Genomic DNA, 17,831 nt, shown 5'->3' with positions numbered 1-17,831 from the left:
ACAAGTATGCATACATTCTTTCACACCAATGTGTACATGTATAGAGACAGCTTGTACTTGGTGTTCAGTGTAATGTGTGAACAAGCCAGTTGTCTTCCGTGATGACTGTAATGCCCCCACACCTGATTAGGAAGCAGCCTTATATGGAGTCAGACCCTTGTCTATGCTGTTGGCAGCAGCTCACCAGGGTTTCAGATAGGGGTCTCTCCATGCCTTATCTGGAGATGCTGGGGATTGAACCTGGGACCTTCTGCAAGCAAAGCAGGTGTTTTGCCATGGAGCTACAGCCCCTCCCCTATGAGAGAAGGGCGCCTTGCACAGATAGGCCTAAAACTGGATCTGGGGATCAGTAATGGAAGCTCAACAAGTGTCAGTGTGGAAGGCAAGAGGGTGCCTCTGTTCAGGTCTGCTCCAAGGGCTACATGTGTTCACAAGAAATTGAGCCCAGCCCGTGTCATGAAGTACTGGTGAAATGACACAGAGAGTTTACATTAGAGAGAGAGGCAACCACTGCATAATGTGAAGCTGCCTTCTGCTATATTATTCCATTGGACTGGCCTTGCCATACTCAGCAACCTGCTCCAGGCAGCACTGGGATGGTGGCAAGGTGGGTGGTGGATAGATGAAGGCAGGGATTTGGGGTCTGAATGGTGCAGTGAGACTTTATGAAGTGTTGGGCCTGGTTGGAAGATGGCTGTGGTTTGGGGCTCTGCTTCAGGCAGCAAAATGTCTTCTCTGTCTATTCCTGCATTGTGTCCTTTTACCAGGGTCTCAAGCAAATAAAGTATTTCCCAGCTTTGCTACCTGAGATAAAAAGTACCCTAATGATGCTGAAGGTTGAACTTGGGGCTTCCTGCGTGCAGCATAGATGTCCCACCACTGTGCTACAGGTGGCTTAGAATGGAATTTGAGTGACACTACTTTTCTGCATTGTACCAAAGCAGGATTTCATTGGGTCCTAAGAGTGGGGGTTCCATGCAGCACTATTATTTGACAACTGTACTGCTGCTATAATGCAGAGATGCCTTTGGTCCTCCATGTATTAGTACAGTATAGTAGTATTATTATTATTGCTGGACTACAACTTCCATTTCCCCTTACCATTGACTGTGCTGATTGAGGCTGATGGGAAGTGTAGTTCAACAACACTTGGAGAGCCACAGATTGCTTCTCTTTGGCATGAAACATCCTCCTCCAAGGGGAGGGCCAAAGCTAAGTGTTTGAACATGTGCTTTGCATGGAGAACATCCCAGGTTCAATCTGGGGTTCAGGGAGGCCACTGCTTAATTTCTGAAATAGAATGTGATGGGGCTCAATCCGGTCTGACCTGGGTAGAGTGTCAGACCCCAGCATTTCCAGTTAAAAGGAGCAGAAAGCAGGGGGCAGAAAAGAACTCTTTGCCTGATTCCTCTAGAGCTGTTGCCTGCCAACATGATATGAGGCTGCAGGTGAGCAAATTGCCTGACTTGGCATAAGGCAGCTTCCTGTGTTCCTGTGAAGCCTTTCCCCACCCACAAAGCCGCCACAATGACACGCTGAAGCAGTCTGCGGCAAGGGAAGGGCACTCTGTGCATCTTTTTAAACAAGGCCACGGTGTTCTTGTTACTATCCAAGTTCCAGAGCAATTGAAAACTCCTCATTGGATGCTTTTTCTTCATAGCAAGGCTATGTTTTCACCCGTGTGTGTGTGTGTGTGTGTGTGTGTATGCGCTACACACACCTCCTTCCCATTGCTGTAAGTGGGGAATCATCTTGTTCATAGAGACAGCTGGGTTGCATTCACACCCCAAGATGCTTCGCTGTCCCATGGGGTGCCTAACATCCCCACTCCCTGAAGTCTGCTATGAAAGTGCGCCTACCCACGGGGCTCCAAGCTGCATTGAAGTAGGTGGTGTTTTTTAAAACACACACACACACACACACACACACACACACACACAAACCTAGCAATTACATCATCAGCACCCCCTGAGAGCGTTTACCTCCAAGCGGCTCTGCTTGGGCCTAGGGATTAACAGCGATGAATTATTCAGAAAAGACAGGGGAGGGGAGATGTCAGAAAGACTTGCAGGCTGTGTGGGAATGTATGTGTATACATTGTATTGTATTGTATCTCTGCCCAGTGATACTTGCTTGTCCGGAATCAACTTCACTCTGCAGCCAGAAATATAAGGTGCTTCAGGGACACCTGCATGAAACAGCCTTTGATTTGTGATTCCTTCTCCCTGTAGCCAGTTGGAGTATGCAGGACTTGTCAGGGGCAATTACTGGTTTTTTTGTTTGGTCAGGAGTATTCCCTAAAGAAATCAAATGGCTTAAAAAAACCCAAAGCAGAACCACCACCCTTCTTGTGAGCAGCCAGCCTTTGCAGTGACCTGAGCAGCACCGATTATCGCTGGGAATCTCTAACCGACACAGGAACATTCATTAACATTTGAAGTGCAAATGGAAAATTGCTACTTGAACCTTCCACAGTTCACCCGACCAGGCAGCCAGCTGATCAGAGACCTCATTAATACCTCGTCTAATAGGGCAGAAATGGTTACAGGCTTGCAGCAGTGCCATCAAGGTGAAGGGGTGGGAAGGGAGAAGCTTATCAGTATTTTTTAAAAATTAAAAAATTGAATAGTCGCTTGGAAAGCAGGCAAAGGCTGTTTTTATTGTGCAAATGAAACCTGTTCTGTCTGTGCTGAGCCAGCTCCAGTGAGCCATTAGCTTCATGCTTCCTCTCCTTTGTGTACAAACACATATCTTTTCCGTGCTTACCATTCCACATTCATTTACATGCACCCCTTTCCCCCTCACTGGCACAGGTCCACTCACCTATAATTATTCTCCATGCTTGTTCAAACCAGATGATCACAACAGCCTGTTGGTATATAGGCCAAGCATTATCCAGTGCACAATTCAGAGCCCTTATAATCTCAGCTTTTCATTTTTAAAAAACCAAACAAACCCCAAAACAAGTTTCTAGTCCATAAGATTGCAAAGAAAGTCTTAAAGGTATGTAGGACAGTGTTTTCTGAAATCTAGAGTATGGGTGCATAGGACTCTCAGTAAGCCAAAGCAGAGCATATCTTTTGTAGTTCTTCAGCCCCCCCGCCCTTGTTTGAGTATCTTGGTACACACATTTAAGACTGCGTATTTTAGTGTAGAAAGCATTAAAAACTCTTGTAGGTTGAATCAGGACAGAGGTTGTTTTTTCCATTTTAGTTTAAAAAGTCAAAATGCACATGTTAATTGACTTAACGATGCCAGGGTGTCTGTGGTATCAACAATGACGATGTGTGTGTGTGTGTGTAGCCACTATTAATAGCATAATTGTCACCATGTGTAGCTTCTTCATGATGTTCCCCTCTGACCTCACTGTTTTGCAAACCCTATCCCAGCCATGGGTATATATGTACTTGTAATACAGGACAATGCTCCATGCATTTGATAAAGTCTAATCCACAGAAACTTGAAACCATCATAAACTGGTTAGCCTTTAAGACACTACAGTGTTCTTGTTGTTTTTGTAGTGACAGACTAGTTTGTCTACCCTCTCCTAAAATGAAAAGCACAGTGACTGGCATTTATGTTGGCAGAATTAGATGATGGTGACGTACCTATCAGGTAAATGACATGCATGGTTGTGCTATTTAGCTCGGTCTGTCTTCCCCTTCATCTCCCCTCCCCCAGCACCATCCTTGTCCTCTGCTGCAACCATCCTGGTCTATGATAGATGGAGAAGCAGTGGAAGGCAGCGGTGCCTACTGTCAGTCCAAAAGGCAATGGGGCAGGCAGTTTTCTCATCTTTCAGTTGTAGGTGCTGCAGCTAGACAAGGGCTATTAGAGCTGACAATCATCTGCTTCTTTTTGTGGGTCACCCACTTCTTTTTTTTTTTTTTTAATAATATTTTTATTAAGTTTATAAAATACAGAAAAAAAGAATAAGAGATAGATATAGAAAATAAAGTAAAGAAGTTACAAATTTCCATAATCCTTTTTTCAGCCAATCCAATGGACTTCCCTGCATCTTCCTAACCCTGTGTTCTCTGTGATACAAAACATCAGCAATTTGTTAACTTATTTCAAAACTTATTGTATCTTTCATTTTATCATGTTATCTAATTTCCAAAATGTTGTAACCGACATCTTATACGTTTTAGCTTGAACATAATAAAGTTATTTCATTATTCCACCTCTGACTTCTTGTACCTTAATTTTCATTTCATTAATTTACAATTGCTGAAGCTAGAATTTCCTCAAAAGTGCATTTTTTAACATTCATACAACTTATAATGTTTTTTCAAATAGTCTTTAAATTTTTCCCAGTCTTCCTCGATTGTTTCTTCCCCCGAGTCTCGCATTCTGCCAGTCATTTCGGCCAGTTCCATGTAGTCCATCAACTGCGTCTGCCATTCCTCCAGCGTGGGTAAATCTTGTGTCTTCCAATGCTTAGCAATCAGGATCCTTGCTGCAGTGGTAGCATACATTTAAAAAGTTCTATCTTTCTTAAGTACTCTCTGGTCTACGATGCCCAGAAGAAAGGCCTCCGGTTTCTTAGGTAAGGTAAATCTAAGTACCTTTTTTAGTTCATTATGAATCATCTCCCAAAAGGCCTTCACTTTCGGGCAAGTCCACCAGAGGTGAAAGAATGTCCCTTCCGCCTCTTTACATTTCCTTTTTGTGGGTCACCCACTTCTGTCCCACGCAGCTCACTACATGCAAGGATGGTTTTGGAATGCTCTTTCCAGCATCTGCGTACATGCCATATATTTAAAGCATTTTAAAGCACACACACACAAACACACACACACCCTGAAACCTGGGCTCTGCAGTTTACCCCTCACCCTTAACAAATACAGTTCCCAGAATTCTTAGGTGTATGGTGTATGCAGCCCCCCCTCTCTTTTACGCAGTTACAGAGAATGAGAAAACCTTGGTCCGGAAAATGCTGGAGCTGGTTTGCATTCTCCTTCTCCCCCTCCCCTCCCCAAATGCCTGCAGAGTCCTGACATCTAAGAACTGGAAATAACTTTCCAGTCTTTCCTGCTCCTGTTCCGCTCCCTGGTTTTTGATGAGTGGAAAGTTTTCCATACACCCCTGTGGAGTTTCAGTCAGGCTCCTTATGATCAGGAAGCCTGGGAGCCTGATGATTCCTTTGAATCTTTGGAGGATTTGGGACTACTTACACGCTCCTTCTCCTGCCTTTGCTGGCTTCCTAGGCTTCAAGAATGGTTCAGACTTTTACTCCAAGCACCTGAGTTTAAAATCACGCAGGCGGCAGCATCCTCACCCGATTATCTGTCTTGGCCACCCAGGGCTTTCCACTTCCATTCATCATCCCTTATCTGCTTTGGCCAGTCCTGTTTAACTGACTCCCCTCTTCCTTATCCAAGGAACTCACATCGAGCTTCTTCTATGCACCAAAGAAAAGTCATACTTCCTTTGTTGCTGGAAGGATTTTTTTGGGTGGGGGTGGGAGGCGGGGAATCTATTCCCAGCCGCCTGCTCAGACACAGGAGCAGGCCACCAATCCATCCCATCAGCCCATACAAATCCAAATTATAAGTACAGGGAGGAGGGCCTGTAGCTCAGTGCTCAACCACATGTCTTGCCACACACAAGGTGGGAGGTTCAATCCCTGGCAGCTTTGGGTAACAGAGACTGCCAGCCAGAGTAAACAACACTGAGCTTGATAGACAAATAGTCTGACTCGGCATAAGGCAGCTTCCTGTGTTCTTTCTATCTACAGAGCAGGTCCATTGAATAAGAGATACTGTGGGTGGAAGGAGGGTGCAAATAACTCCAGGGATCCAACACTTGCAAGCCAAGTCCGTGCCTCACCAGCAAGATATCAGAAATAGTCCATTCTGATCTGGGCATTTAGGCCTACTGGACCCAAGCTGCAGTCTGGGTCCAGGTACTCCCCAAAAGCAAAATTCACCCGATCAATATAGTGGGGTTTTGTTTAGTGATAATTAAAGTGGAGCTAAAGAAATAAACGACCACTTCTGAAGCAGAAGAATGCTTCCCTGCACAATCCTCTCCCATGAGATAGTCACTTAAGCTCTCTTATAAAAAAATCCACAATTTTACAGCAGAGAGTTCCCAGTTTTGGAACACATGTGCTTTGGCATGGATGAGACATCCATATATGAAACCTAATGAAATGTGCAACACTGAAAGGTGGAACTTCTTTCTCACCATTTGAAACCAGTAAGACAGCAAAGGTTTTACAGCTGCTTAATAATGGCTGGGCCATAATTTATCTGGGGGAGCAGATAAACGTTGTTTTGTGAATCAGAGCCAGACTGTAGGCCACTGGCTGGCTCACCACTCCTTTTATTTGGGGGGTGGGGTGCATGAGAATTCCATAATATCCCTATGCTGGGACACCTTTCTTAGCTCCAAGGTTTTCAACTCAGACTGCAACTCAGTATGACGAGTTGGGAGGGGGGGGGAGAGAGAGAGAGGTCATTGTTTGCGGGGTGGGGAGGCTTATTGGTAAGGCGTGCAGCATACAGGTGTGTGTTGGAGGGGGGGTTACAATACTTTCCTTGCTTGCTGGAGAAAGCAATGCATTTTTAATTGCTTAATTCCACCCCACATACTCTTGTATTTACTTGCAGCTGCTGGGCTGTGTAAGAGGCAGGCTGAGTTTATTGGCAGTCTGCTCTAAGCTCATAGAAGTTTATCTCCCGTGCACAAGTACCTCGTGGTGGAGGCCTAGGGGTGTGTGTGTGTGGCAGCCTTGCTTGGAAGGAGGCAGCCTCCATGCTGAAACACCTTGCTCCTCAACGGGCTATTAAGCAAGGAGGCAGCTCTTGAATTGGGCAGATAATGGCTTTGATTTCCCCCTCCTTCCTCATCATAGCAGCTGGTGAACGTATCTGTCTTTGTGCATATTATCGACACAAAGCATCAAGACCTTTCTTCCCTTCACTCCTCTTAAAAAGGGAACTTGAGGGGTTCTTTTAAAAAATGGCAGTATTATGTAGGTTATCTATATGTATGTGCATTTCATCTTTCTGCTGGAAACAAAGCAACCGGGAACCCATTACAGCAGCAACATCAGAGCTGGTTAAGCCAATTCTGAGACCTGAATGTGGGTGGTGCAGAAATGGGTTGATCAGACCTCTTTCACAGGGAGAAGTGGCCATGCACTTGTTTCATCATATGCCTGGCTAACAGCGCAACTGTTCACATTTATTGGGCCACTTGTGGCTGTTTTGCAATGAAGCTGTCCGCTTTTGCTTATTTTTTAAATCTGTTTTTTATCTATAATTATTTTACATTATTTTGTGCACTGCTTAGATATTATTATTTTGTTGTAGTCTAAATAAATAAATAAAGCTGTGGTCAGTTTTGCAAGCCATGCTGGGGTGGGGGGAACAGTGCAGGAACCCCAAAAATGATTTCACACGATGCAGATCTCATCAAGCCTGTATGCATTTGACCACATGGACTGGCTTTTTAGTTTATTGTCATTCTCAGATTTGGGATTCTCTGTGAAATCTATGTGTGTTTTTTTACAAAGTTGAGCTAGGTTGCATTTGGATGATCTTCCTGCTTTGGGATCTGGAGTTGACGTTGCACTCTGCCTCTTGCAGAGGTATGCCCTGCACCCCAATATAAAACCTCGGTCAAGCTGATAAGAGAGAAAAGTGGGGCGATTTTAAAAAGAGGATTTTTCTCCCTGACCTGCCTCCTCCCTGCTCTGAGCGGCTTTGGCCTCATCATCTCATAATTAGAGCCATGTTTTATTCATTAGCCAGGTCGAGCGGATCAGGGGGCCAAGACGTGCCCTATTGATATAAATAACCCTCTTCATTCCCCTCCCGCGGGATGACACCCGACGAAGGAAGCCAGCTACTCTGGAGCAGAGGTCTGCGAGTGGCGTTAGAGGCCTGGCTGTGACTTGAGTCGGTTTTAGAAATCCTGATGGATGTCTTCATTTCACTTAATCAAAGGTCAGTGGCGGCAGGAAATCTTTGCTGAGTACCTCCTGCTTAATGAACGCTCGAGGTGGCTGCACTTTCCCCTCTGGGCTTATTGGCTGACACAGTCTTGTGCTCAGTTGGATGTACAGGGCAAGAGAGGACTGTTTCTGTCCTCTCTCCAAATCACAGGCACTCGGGAACCAGAACAAGGGGACCTTGGAACACAGCGTTAGGACCTTGAGGAGGACAATGCGACCTTTTTCAGAATGTTATTGAAGGAGTTGTTGATCATGGTGTGTATTGGGTCTGTAGTAGTTATCTCTGGGAACAGGTTTAGCAAAACTGTGCCACTGAAAAATGTTGGTGAGTTATTTGCAGGGCAGTATAGATGTGCACAGTACTGGAAGCTGCATCTTTCAATAGAGGCACTATGTCTGACAAAGGTACATGCCGGTGTGTTTATCTGTCCCTTTCTCTGTTCTCTGAATTACTTGTTCCTTTTGCTTCTACTAATAGCTTTCCAGAAGTGATATGTATGTCTGAATTTGGTAAATGAGGCTGCAGCCCTGCTCCAGGCAAGCGAAACCAGAGAGTCTGGGATGATTAGGGATCTAAGGGAAGGCAGGTGAGGTTGAACCTCAGGGTGCCCCTGTGCATTACTGGATATGCCAGGCGTAGGTGGATTGCTCTGAGCAGAACATGTAATTCATATGAAACAGGCGGGTCTTGTGTCCTTTCAACACCTTCCTCCTTCTGCCACTCCATCTTTCCTCCTGTGTTCAGCATTTTCTGGATTCCCCCAGAAAAGCAGATGATGTGGTAATGCTCAGCTCAACTATGTGACTGGAATGTATAGCTAGGGCTGCTTGCATATACTCCTTGTTTGTTTGATGCGAACTGTGTGATGAGTACAGATGTACAAAATGTGCATAGTTGCATTATTTCTCTTACTTTGCATAATTCTGCCTAGTTTGCAGAATTCTGGTGTGCTATTTATGGGAGGGGCAAGAACACTGAAGCCACACCTCCAGCCAACCACTGTTACGGCGTCTGAGGTTGCAGCAGGCATTGCCAACATGCTTCCAAGCATGTCTCCACCACCATAGGAGGTAGCAACTTTTTTTGAAAAAGGATGAAATCCAAGTTTTCTGGAAGCTGAATTGAGCACCCGCTTCTGCGTTCAGTGCTTCTTCTACTCTTCTATAGAACTGCAGCATAGAATGGGAAGACTTAACTTCAGGCAGCTAACTCCTCCAAGTATATTGAGCTGTCATTCAGAAAGTTCTTAAGCAGACACAACACAGTGGCTATGTGATTTTGGGTGGTGTGTTGGGAGATTGTTGACAAAGCAGGTAGAAGATGGGGAGATGGTTTATTGTGGCATTAGATAATGACGGACAGGAAGGGGTTTGAGGAAAGGCATGGGATGCTTTCATGATGGACGTGACTTGACCTGTTGCAAGATTTGTGGTGCTCCTCCTTTCTGCAAATATGGGTCAAAGTGGAGAAAGGAGATGGAACATGGGAACAGAGCAAGCTGCCTTATATCAGGTCTGACCACTGCTCAATCTTGTTCAGTGTTGTCTGCACTGACTGGCAGTAGTTCTGGATTTTAGGCAAGGGCCTTTCCCAGCTCTGCATGGAGACACCAGGGATTGAACCTGGGATTTTTTGTGGGCGAAGCATGTTCTGTACCACTGAACTGCGTCCCTTTCCCAGATGCAGTGTTCTTAGCCTGGCACTCACTTAGCCACCCACTCCTTGGCAAAGGCAGTGGAGCTATTGTGGAAGGCTTAGGTGAGCTTGCCCAGCCCTCGCCTATGCTGCAGGTGTTTGGAAAGTGTACCTGCCTCCAGGCCTTGGCCCTCTTTCCACATGACCATTTAGAAAAGCAGCAGAATCTAAGGAGGCTGCCTGTTGCTAATTTTGGTGGGCTGCCAATGTGAGAGCTTCAGGTTCTCCTGCCTCTAACTGCCTTCCCCCACTCATGTTGGCTTCCTGAGATTGTGGACAGAGGAGGCCTTTCTCAGCCATCCCACCTAAGATCCTTGCTCTTGGGGCTGGGGAACCTGCTCCCACTAGCCCCAGGCAGTGTGCCCAATGACTCAGGGCTGATGTGAGTTGTAGTCCAACAACAACTGGAAGGCTGCATATTCCCCAGTGGGGAAGCCAGGAATCTTAATCTATGAGCACATCCACAAAGAGAAAAATGGGGGCATTTGGGGAGACATATAGGAATTTGAGAACAGCCAGTGGTAGATGTTAGGAAGTCTCTATACTTTATCCAGTTACTTGTTTCATGTGACCGCTGCAATTCCCAGGTGTTAGTTGGGCACACCTTTAATAGTACTAGAGATGAGATGGGAGGGGGGAGGGCTCCTATCATTCTCCAAGGATGCCTCACTGCCTGTCTTGTGAGTAGCAGGTCTTGCAACTCCTCTGGGCATTGGGCAGGGCAACCTCTTAAAAGAAACTCAGTACTCAGGCAGGTGCTGCATAGGGCGTGACAGAAAGGTTTTTATATTTAGATTGGAAGGATGCTGAACTGAGTGATCCTGTGTCATGGATGCCTAGAAACACTAACTCATCTTTTGGAGTTTGCATTTACTCATAAAAGAGACAGATTTTTCACACTGTCCAGATAACTCAGGCAGGGCTGCTGTTCCTTTGATGTGGTACCATCTTACACACTAGAGGGCACCAGTGAGCCCTTTTTTCTTCTCGAGAGCAATTTCTGAAGTTTCCACTTAACATGGGTGGGGAGAGGTGGCTAATGTTTTTACTGTGGTGGAGGAGGAGGTTATAATTCAAACTGTGGACTTAGGAATATAAGAAGAGCCCTGCTGGCCCAGACCTCCAGCACCCGGTTTGCCACAGTGATTGGCAAAGCATGAAGGAAATAGATATTTCATATTGTTGTTTATGGTGGTTACTTTTCACTGATGAGGCTCATAGCCACTGGCAGGACATCTTCTGCAATTTTGCCTTTTCAAGCCACCAAAGCCCAGCACCACCTCTTATGATAGTGAATTCCACCACATGGTTCTATTTAGTGTGAAATTCTGGGTGCTTGTGTAGATTTGTATCTTATTTATTTCAATGATTCATATAATGCTTAACACTCTAGTTTCTAAGGGGTGTCACTCCAGAATCTACTGTTCAACAGCTGCATTGAATAACCACAACTTGGGTAACATTCTCTCCACTTTCTCCTTACCATCATTTTTGCTTAACTAAAGAGTTCCAAACACATATAGCATTCCTTACACCTGCTGAGCTCTATTGTTTTTTAAAAGATCATTTCATAATTCTTGTTTTTCAGTTAGTCAAGTGTCTCTTTGAGCATTTTGTATCCAGAAGGGAGCAATGGTATGGCTTACAGATGTGTGCTGGCTTGCCATCAGATGGCCTCAAGTTGCTTGCCATCAGATGGCCTCATGTTTCTTTGTCTTCTGAGGGTTCGGGAGTGGGTCCTTCCTGCTGAAGAAAGATACAATAAAAAGGCTGAAGGACTGGCCTGAACATCCCCTGCTCCTCCTGGCAGAAGCAATCCTGAGCGATGGGCAGATGCTGCTCTTGCCAAGGGGCCAGCCTGCAACATGATCTCCTGAAAAAGACTGTGTTATAGCAATTATTACCTTTGCTCACCCTTAATAAGAATAATATTGACTGGTTTCATTTAAAAACCTTTGGCCTGTCCGAGATATCTGCTCATCTGAGCCTGACTTGTGGCTGAGCTGCCTCACCTCATTTCTATGTCAGTCCAAAGGGCATTTGGCAAAGGCAAGGAATTGCGCTCTCTCTCTCTCTCTCTCTCTCTCTTCTTTTCCCTTGTGCCATTCAGGCAGCGCAAAGGGCTCTCCAGAAAGGACACCCCCCCCTCCATAAGCTTGTGCACTCAATAGACAAGGAGTGAACAATAGCTCATTTTCTGTGAGGCAGCTCTTAAGTACCCCTCCTGCTGCCCAGCACCATTTTTCCTTCCCATTAGCAAGCCCTGGAGGGCTGGCACACCGTAGACGTGAGTGATGTACAAAGGATGGCGGGGGAGAGAGAGAGCTCTGAGCTGGCACCCAGGCAGAGGGCGTGGGCAAGGCAAGCCATCCCTGAAAAACAAGCCCAGCAACAGCCACTGCTTACTGCTCTGCTTTCCTGGAACTGGCATCTTCCCTTGGGCAGATGTGCCAACGTGGATCTAGTAGGGCCATCTTGCATCTCTGGGAATTGGGTCATACCTGCTGAAAGCGGCAAACTGAGTCACAGAGCAAGAAATGGTTGGCCCTGGGCTGCTGAGAGGCAACTTGGCAGGTTGGGAACAGGTGATGTTTGATTCCTGCCTAGGCCCTTAGGATCCTCCTGCACTGTCATTCTGAGATAGTGGTGATTTGGATAACCACCAGAAACAGGACTCAATCCAATCTTCAAGTGAGTGGAGCACTGTTGGACCTGCCTCTTGGGAGGTGTCTTGTCAATTGTGGGATACGGGTGCACACTGTGGTCTAAACCACTGAGCCTCATGGGCTCGCCGATCAGAAGGTTGGCAGTTCAAATCAGCGCAATGGGGTGAGCTCCCGTTGCTCTGTCCCAGCTTCTGCCAACCTCATAGTTTGAAAGCACACCCGTGCAAGTAGATAAATAGGTACTGCTGCAGCGAGAAGGTAAACAGCGTTTCTGTGTGCTCTGGCACTCGTCGCGGTCCTCCATGTGGTTTAGTCATGCTGGCCACATGAACCCGGAAAGCTGTCTGTGGACAAATGCCAGTTCCCCTGGCCTGAAAAGTGAGATGAGCACCACACCCCATAGTCACCTTTGTTTGGACTTAACCATCCAAGGGTCCTTTACCGTTTACCTTTACCTTGCCAGTTCACTTTGTAACTTCCAGCAAAGCGGCCTCAGTTTGCTCTCTGTAAAGTGGGGAGCGGCAGTGATCAACCTTGCAGAGTTATTGTGAGGGCATACTTGGGAACAACTGTAAAGCGCTTTACTAAATATTGATTCTGTGGTGAATGACTGTAGCTCCAACGTTTCTAGCTTGAAAGTCCTCTCCCTATGCTGGCTTGGCTGACTGTGGTTACTTGCAGACGATGGGGAAATCACTCTGCATATACTCATGTGCTGCTTTCTGCTTCAGTGTTATGTCACATCCTCTAGGTCTGATGGGTCCTGGGGATAGGGGCAAATGCAAGGAACTCCCTTCTTTCCTTCATGTTCTCAGCTATCAGTGTTGCATAACATCATCTGCTAACATTCTGGGCTTCCAGAATGTCACCCTGCCTCTCACCTACATTTGGGTTAAGCTTAGGGAGAGCAAAGGCAGAGCCTGATTTTTTGAAACTAAGCCCAGCTTCTCTTGAGAGAAACAATTCCCCTCTAGAGCTTTATGTAATTAAAAAAAAAAAAAAATCAAATTGGCAAGCCACCCCTCCCTCTGTTCCTGCTCAATGATTGGCCTATAATTGCAGGTTTATTGGCTGTTCAGCTATTGTGTAATGACATGTTTGCAAATTAATTTTTATGGCTCATGCCATTAGCATATACGGTAGAGGAGGGGTTAGTATTAATTACCACCGTTGTTAGGGTAATCCTAGCAAATTAAAAACCTATAAAAGAATGACAGTTGACGGCACACAGGATTGTGAGGGGCAGGAACAGGAGTGATGGGGATAGATGGGTGATTGGCTTAAGCGACCATAGGCAGTGCTGCCTTATACCGAGTTCATCTAGTTTAGTATTGTATATACTGCCTGGCAGCTGCTCTGCAGAGTTTCAGACAGGAGTCTCCGCCAATCCTACCTGGAAATGCCAGGGATTGAACCTGGGACATTGTACATACAATTCAGATGTTCCACTACCAAGCTGTTGCTTCCCCAAATGCTGTATGTGTTCATCATCAGTGGGAAGTCCAGGTTGGAAGATGTTGCTCTGATCACACAGGTAATTTATAGGCACAATGAGCTCTGAGACACGGGTAGAGTTCCTGTGCTGAAAAGAGCCTTTCTTCATTCATTCCAAGGGCAGAACACATTCCTTGCCCACAGAGATTCTGTGAAACATGCCTCTGTGCATGCATTGGAAGGAGTATTTAGATTTGGGGAGCACAAAAACATGTGATGCAGATAAACTCCTACCCTTCTTAATTCTGTTGGGTCTCATGTATTCTGTGGGATTTGTATAGCTGAAGAACAAGGATGCTCCATTTAGCAGCATGCAAGGATCAAATCTCATGCAACCCAGACAGAAGAGGAAACAACATTCTTGGAAGTAAACCTGCATTAGTTTAGTGGCCTAAACTGCACCCCATTAAAATACTGCTGGGGAATAAGCCTGTGACTGGTTTTTTGTTTGTTTGGTTTTTTAAGTAAAATAAAATAAAATTACTTGGTCTCTGGGGCACCTTAAAAGACCAACTTTTAAGAGCATCTGTATTTGTATTTCAGCAGGGATGTGATAGATTCCTTTTTCACTGTAAAATCTGGTGGAAGAAATTAAGGTATATCACTTATAAGAGAAAGATTCCACTGGGGCATTTCATCTTTAAAATTCAACCGATTGCCCTTCTATGCTAGTTTGTTGTTTTTATTGATTTGAGCAGCTGCCAATGTTGACTGCAGTTGTTGCAAGTTCCCACTCCTGAGAAGAAACAAGTTAGGTCCAAGCTAGGTGGGATGTCAGGAGATGGATCTCCTTTTTTCCGATTACCAAAGGGAAGAAAGCAGGGTGGGTGTGTTGTTGTTGTTGTTGTTTTAAAAAAACTCTTACCACCATGCCATTTTCACAATTTGAAGTCCCCCACCTTACAAAAAATTGCTTGTGGGATGGGGAGACATACCGTAGGTTGCATTAATAGCATGCCATTAAAGAGCTATTTTAATGCATGGCTTCCTCCAAAGAATCCTGGGAACAGTAGTTTATTAAGGATGCTGGGAATTTTAGCTAGATAAACTATAGTGCCCAGAATTCTTTGGGGGAAGCTGTTTGTGTTAAATGTATGTTAAATGCACTTTAGATGCAAGGTGTGGCTGTGACCCCAAAGATATGCATATGTTACATATATGTCTTCTTCCATGAGTTAATAGCAGCTGGCACGGTGTGTGTGTGTGTGTGTGTGTGCAATTTGCAACAGGCTAACTCCTGCTCCTGAGGGACGCGGGTGGCACTGTGGGTAAAACCTCAGCGTCTAGGACTTGCCGATCGTATGGTCGGCGGTTTGAATCCCCGCGGCGGGGTGAGCTCCCGTCATTCGGTCCCAGCTCCTGCCCACCTAGCAGTTCGAAAGCACCCTTAAGTGCAAGTAGATAAATAGGTATCGCTTTATAGCGGGAAGGTAAACGCCGTTTCCGTATGCTGCGCTGGTGCAGGCTCGCCAGAGCAACTTCGTCACACTGGCCACGTGACCCAGAAGTGTCTTCGGACATTGCTGGCCCCCGGCCTCTTAAGCGAGATGGGCGCGCAACCCCAGAGTCAGTCACGACTGGCCCGTACGGGCAGGGGTACCTTTACCTTTACCTAACTCCTGCTTAGCATTCTGATTCATTTCTTCCACCCAGGTTGTTTTACATTTGGGGAAAATTCTGGGAGATCAAGTCATGATCTATTGACATCGTATCTAGTTTGGCCTTTCATCTATTTAGGGCACCACCTCCTTAAATAACCTGATTTGTTTGAATCCAAGGCCTGACTAGTGTCATAGTCCCCCCCCCCCCGGTCAAATTGACTGCTTCCACCACCCTGGTGGAGGGATCATAGCTCAGTAGTAGCTGCTTTACAGGCAGAAGGTCTCAGGTTGATTCCCAGACAAGGCTGGGAAATACTCCTGCCTTGAAACCCTGGAAAAGAATGGTTTATACGAGTTAAATGCTGGAGATCTTGAGGCAGGATAGACTTCACAGTTTTTTTGGTCTGTTCTGACATGGACAGGACACATACAGGGGTTTTAAAGAGAGTCAATTGCAGCTTTGTTTCTGAGTGTTGTGGGAGATGTGTGTGTGTATGTGTTTGCCCCCCCTTACCCCCCATCTCCTATGGTCAAATAGCTTTTGCAGGGTTTTTTTTGCAACTGTACAGAAACCTGCTCTACCAGAGGCAAAAACAGCAAGAGGGTGGTCCACTCCAGGAGTGGCAATCCATCTCTTCTACCTGCCTTCAGTATTTGTTTCCAGCTTCAGAATGGTACTGCACGATTACAATAATTCTCCCCTCTTGGGGAGACTTGCTTTCGGTATAGTTTTTACAGCCTCTTCCCCTCCCCTTTGCTGTTTGGTGAAATGATGTCGAGATCTGACAGTGATATATGGGCAGACTGTGGCTTCGTGGGTGGAGGAGTTACTTGCTTGTTTTTAATTGCAGACCATTCTCTCAGGAGCTTGGTTCTGTGTGCAGAAGCTTGGGGTTGTTGTTTTTGCTTGGGACTGGGTGGCCCACGCAAGGGAGAGGTGGGTGACACTTGCATGCACCCTTCCCCCCACCAAGCCGGCAGTCTTTCCCCGGGGCTGCCGCCTTAAGCTGTTTGAAGGGCGCCTCATGATCAGCACAGGATGTGGCTTCCCTTTGCAATGCTGAGATATCGCACATTTGCCATATTGAATTTGGGTGTCAAGAGCAGGCCACAGCTGGCAGAGGAAGAGCAGGATGGTGGAGAGGCTCAGAAATCCCGAATGCAAGTAGGTTCACTCCCCAGTAAACCAGTTCCTATCACCTTCTGCCTGGTGATGAGTCCTGTGAGAGAATGCATCCTACCTAATTTGGTTAAACAAACTGCAGCCATTTTTACCTGCTTAATAACCACTGTGGATATTTTAAGGTAATCTGGTCCGCAACTTGCATCTAAGTGCTGGGGCTGATCTGCAGGTGTTACCAGGTGGGCAAATGGGAGATTAGCAGATTAAATCACATACAAGTTTCTGTTGTTGTTTTTTAATTCTGCTTAGCAGTATTGATTCCTTTGAAACATGCACGGTGGTTAAATTTCAGATTCCTTGCCTTGAAATTCAAGAGTGTACCCTCTCTCTTATTCCTGAAAGCCCTCCTGGCCCACAGTTTTCATGTTCCAAGAAGCTTTAATGCTCAAAGGCTTGGGGTTGCAAGGAGAATTTAGAAAGGAGAACACAGTTATCTGTAAGTTTAGGTTAACTCTCTCTGTGGTGTGCATTCCATATTTCTTTGATGGAAACAAAGACAGTGGTGGGTCAGCCTTTGCCTACTCTCTCTGTTCAGGTTTGTATTGCATGAGCCACACAATAGGGTGGGATGGGACATGGGCGTAACCGGGAATTTTTTTGGGGGGGCTAGGCTTTTGTTTGAGGGGAGCAGAATCTCAAATTTGTATTGATTTGTACTGATTTGGGGGCTAGCTGCCCCCCTGCCCCCCTTGGTTACACCCTTGGGGTGATGGGAGCCAACTAGCCTTCCAAATTGTGGCAGAGTACAATCAGTGTTTCATCCCAGAAGCAGCAGGTTAGGAACTGTGTCAGTTTTGCCAAAGGCTGCTAGTTCGAAAGAGCTTTTAGGGCAGGTTATGACACTGGGGTGACCTGCCTCTCCCCTCCCTCCCTCTCAGGATAGTTAACTCTAGTCCTGCTATTTTTCTCAGTCTTTTGTATTCAAAGCAGGAGGGTGAAAGAGGGAGGCTTCCTCACAGCAAAGGACAAAGTTCTCCTCTTGGGTCTTACTCCCCCTTTTAAAGGAGGGGTTCAAGCAGCTTGTGCATTGTGTGTGTGTGCGTGCGCATGCCTGTGTGCGTGCGTATGCATGTGTAGGGGGGAATGTTATTATTTGCCCCCCTGGACCAACAGCTGCTGTACATGGAAAACTGGAGCCAAGAGAAGGGGCAACCTGGTGAAGACATAGGCAGAAGGGGATGAGTGGGTAGAAAAAGCTATTTCACTACTTGTTTTGGAGGACCTT

At 46.0% G+C, this 17,831-nt stretch overlaps 1 protein-coding gene across 5 annotated transcripts in view; it reads left to right on the top strand.

Annotated features, from left to right (window-relative positions):
• Positions 1–17,831, top strand: part of GSE1 (Gse1 coiled-coil protein) — a 429,515-nt gene that overhangs the window by 287,495 nt on the left and 124,189 nt on the right. The window lies entirely within an intron of this gene.

Source organism: Podarcis erhardii (assembly GCF_964252035.2).
Source record: "Podarcis erhardii genome assembly, chromosome: 7".
Lineage (NCBI taxonomy): Eukaryota > Metazoa > Chordata > Lepidosauria > Squamata > Lacertidae > Podarcis > Podarcis erhardii.
The sequence above is the reverse complement of the archived record's forward strand: the minus strand, read 5'-3'. Positions and strand labels throughout refer to the sequence as shown.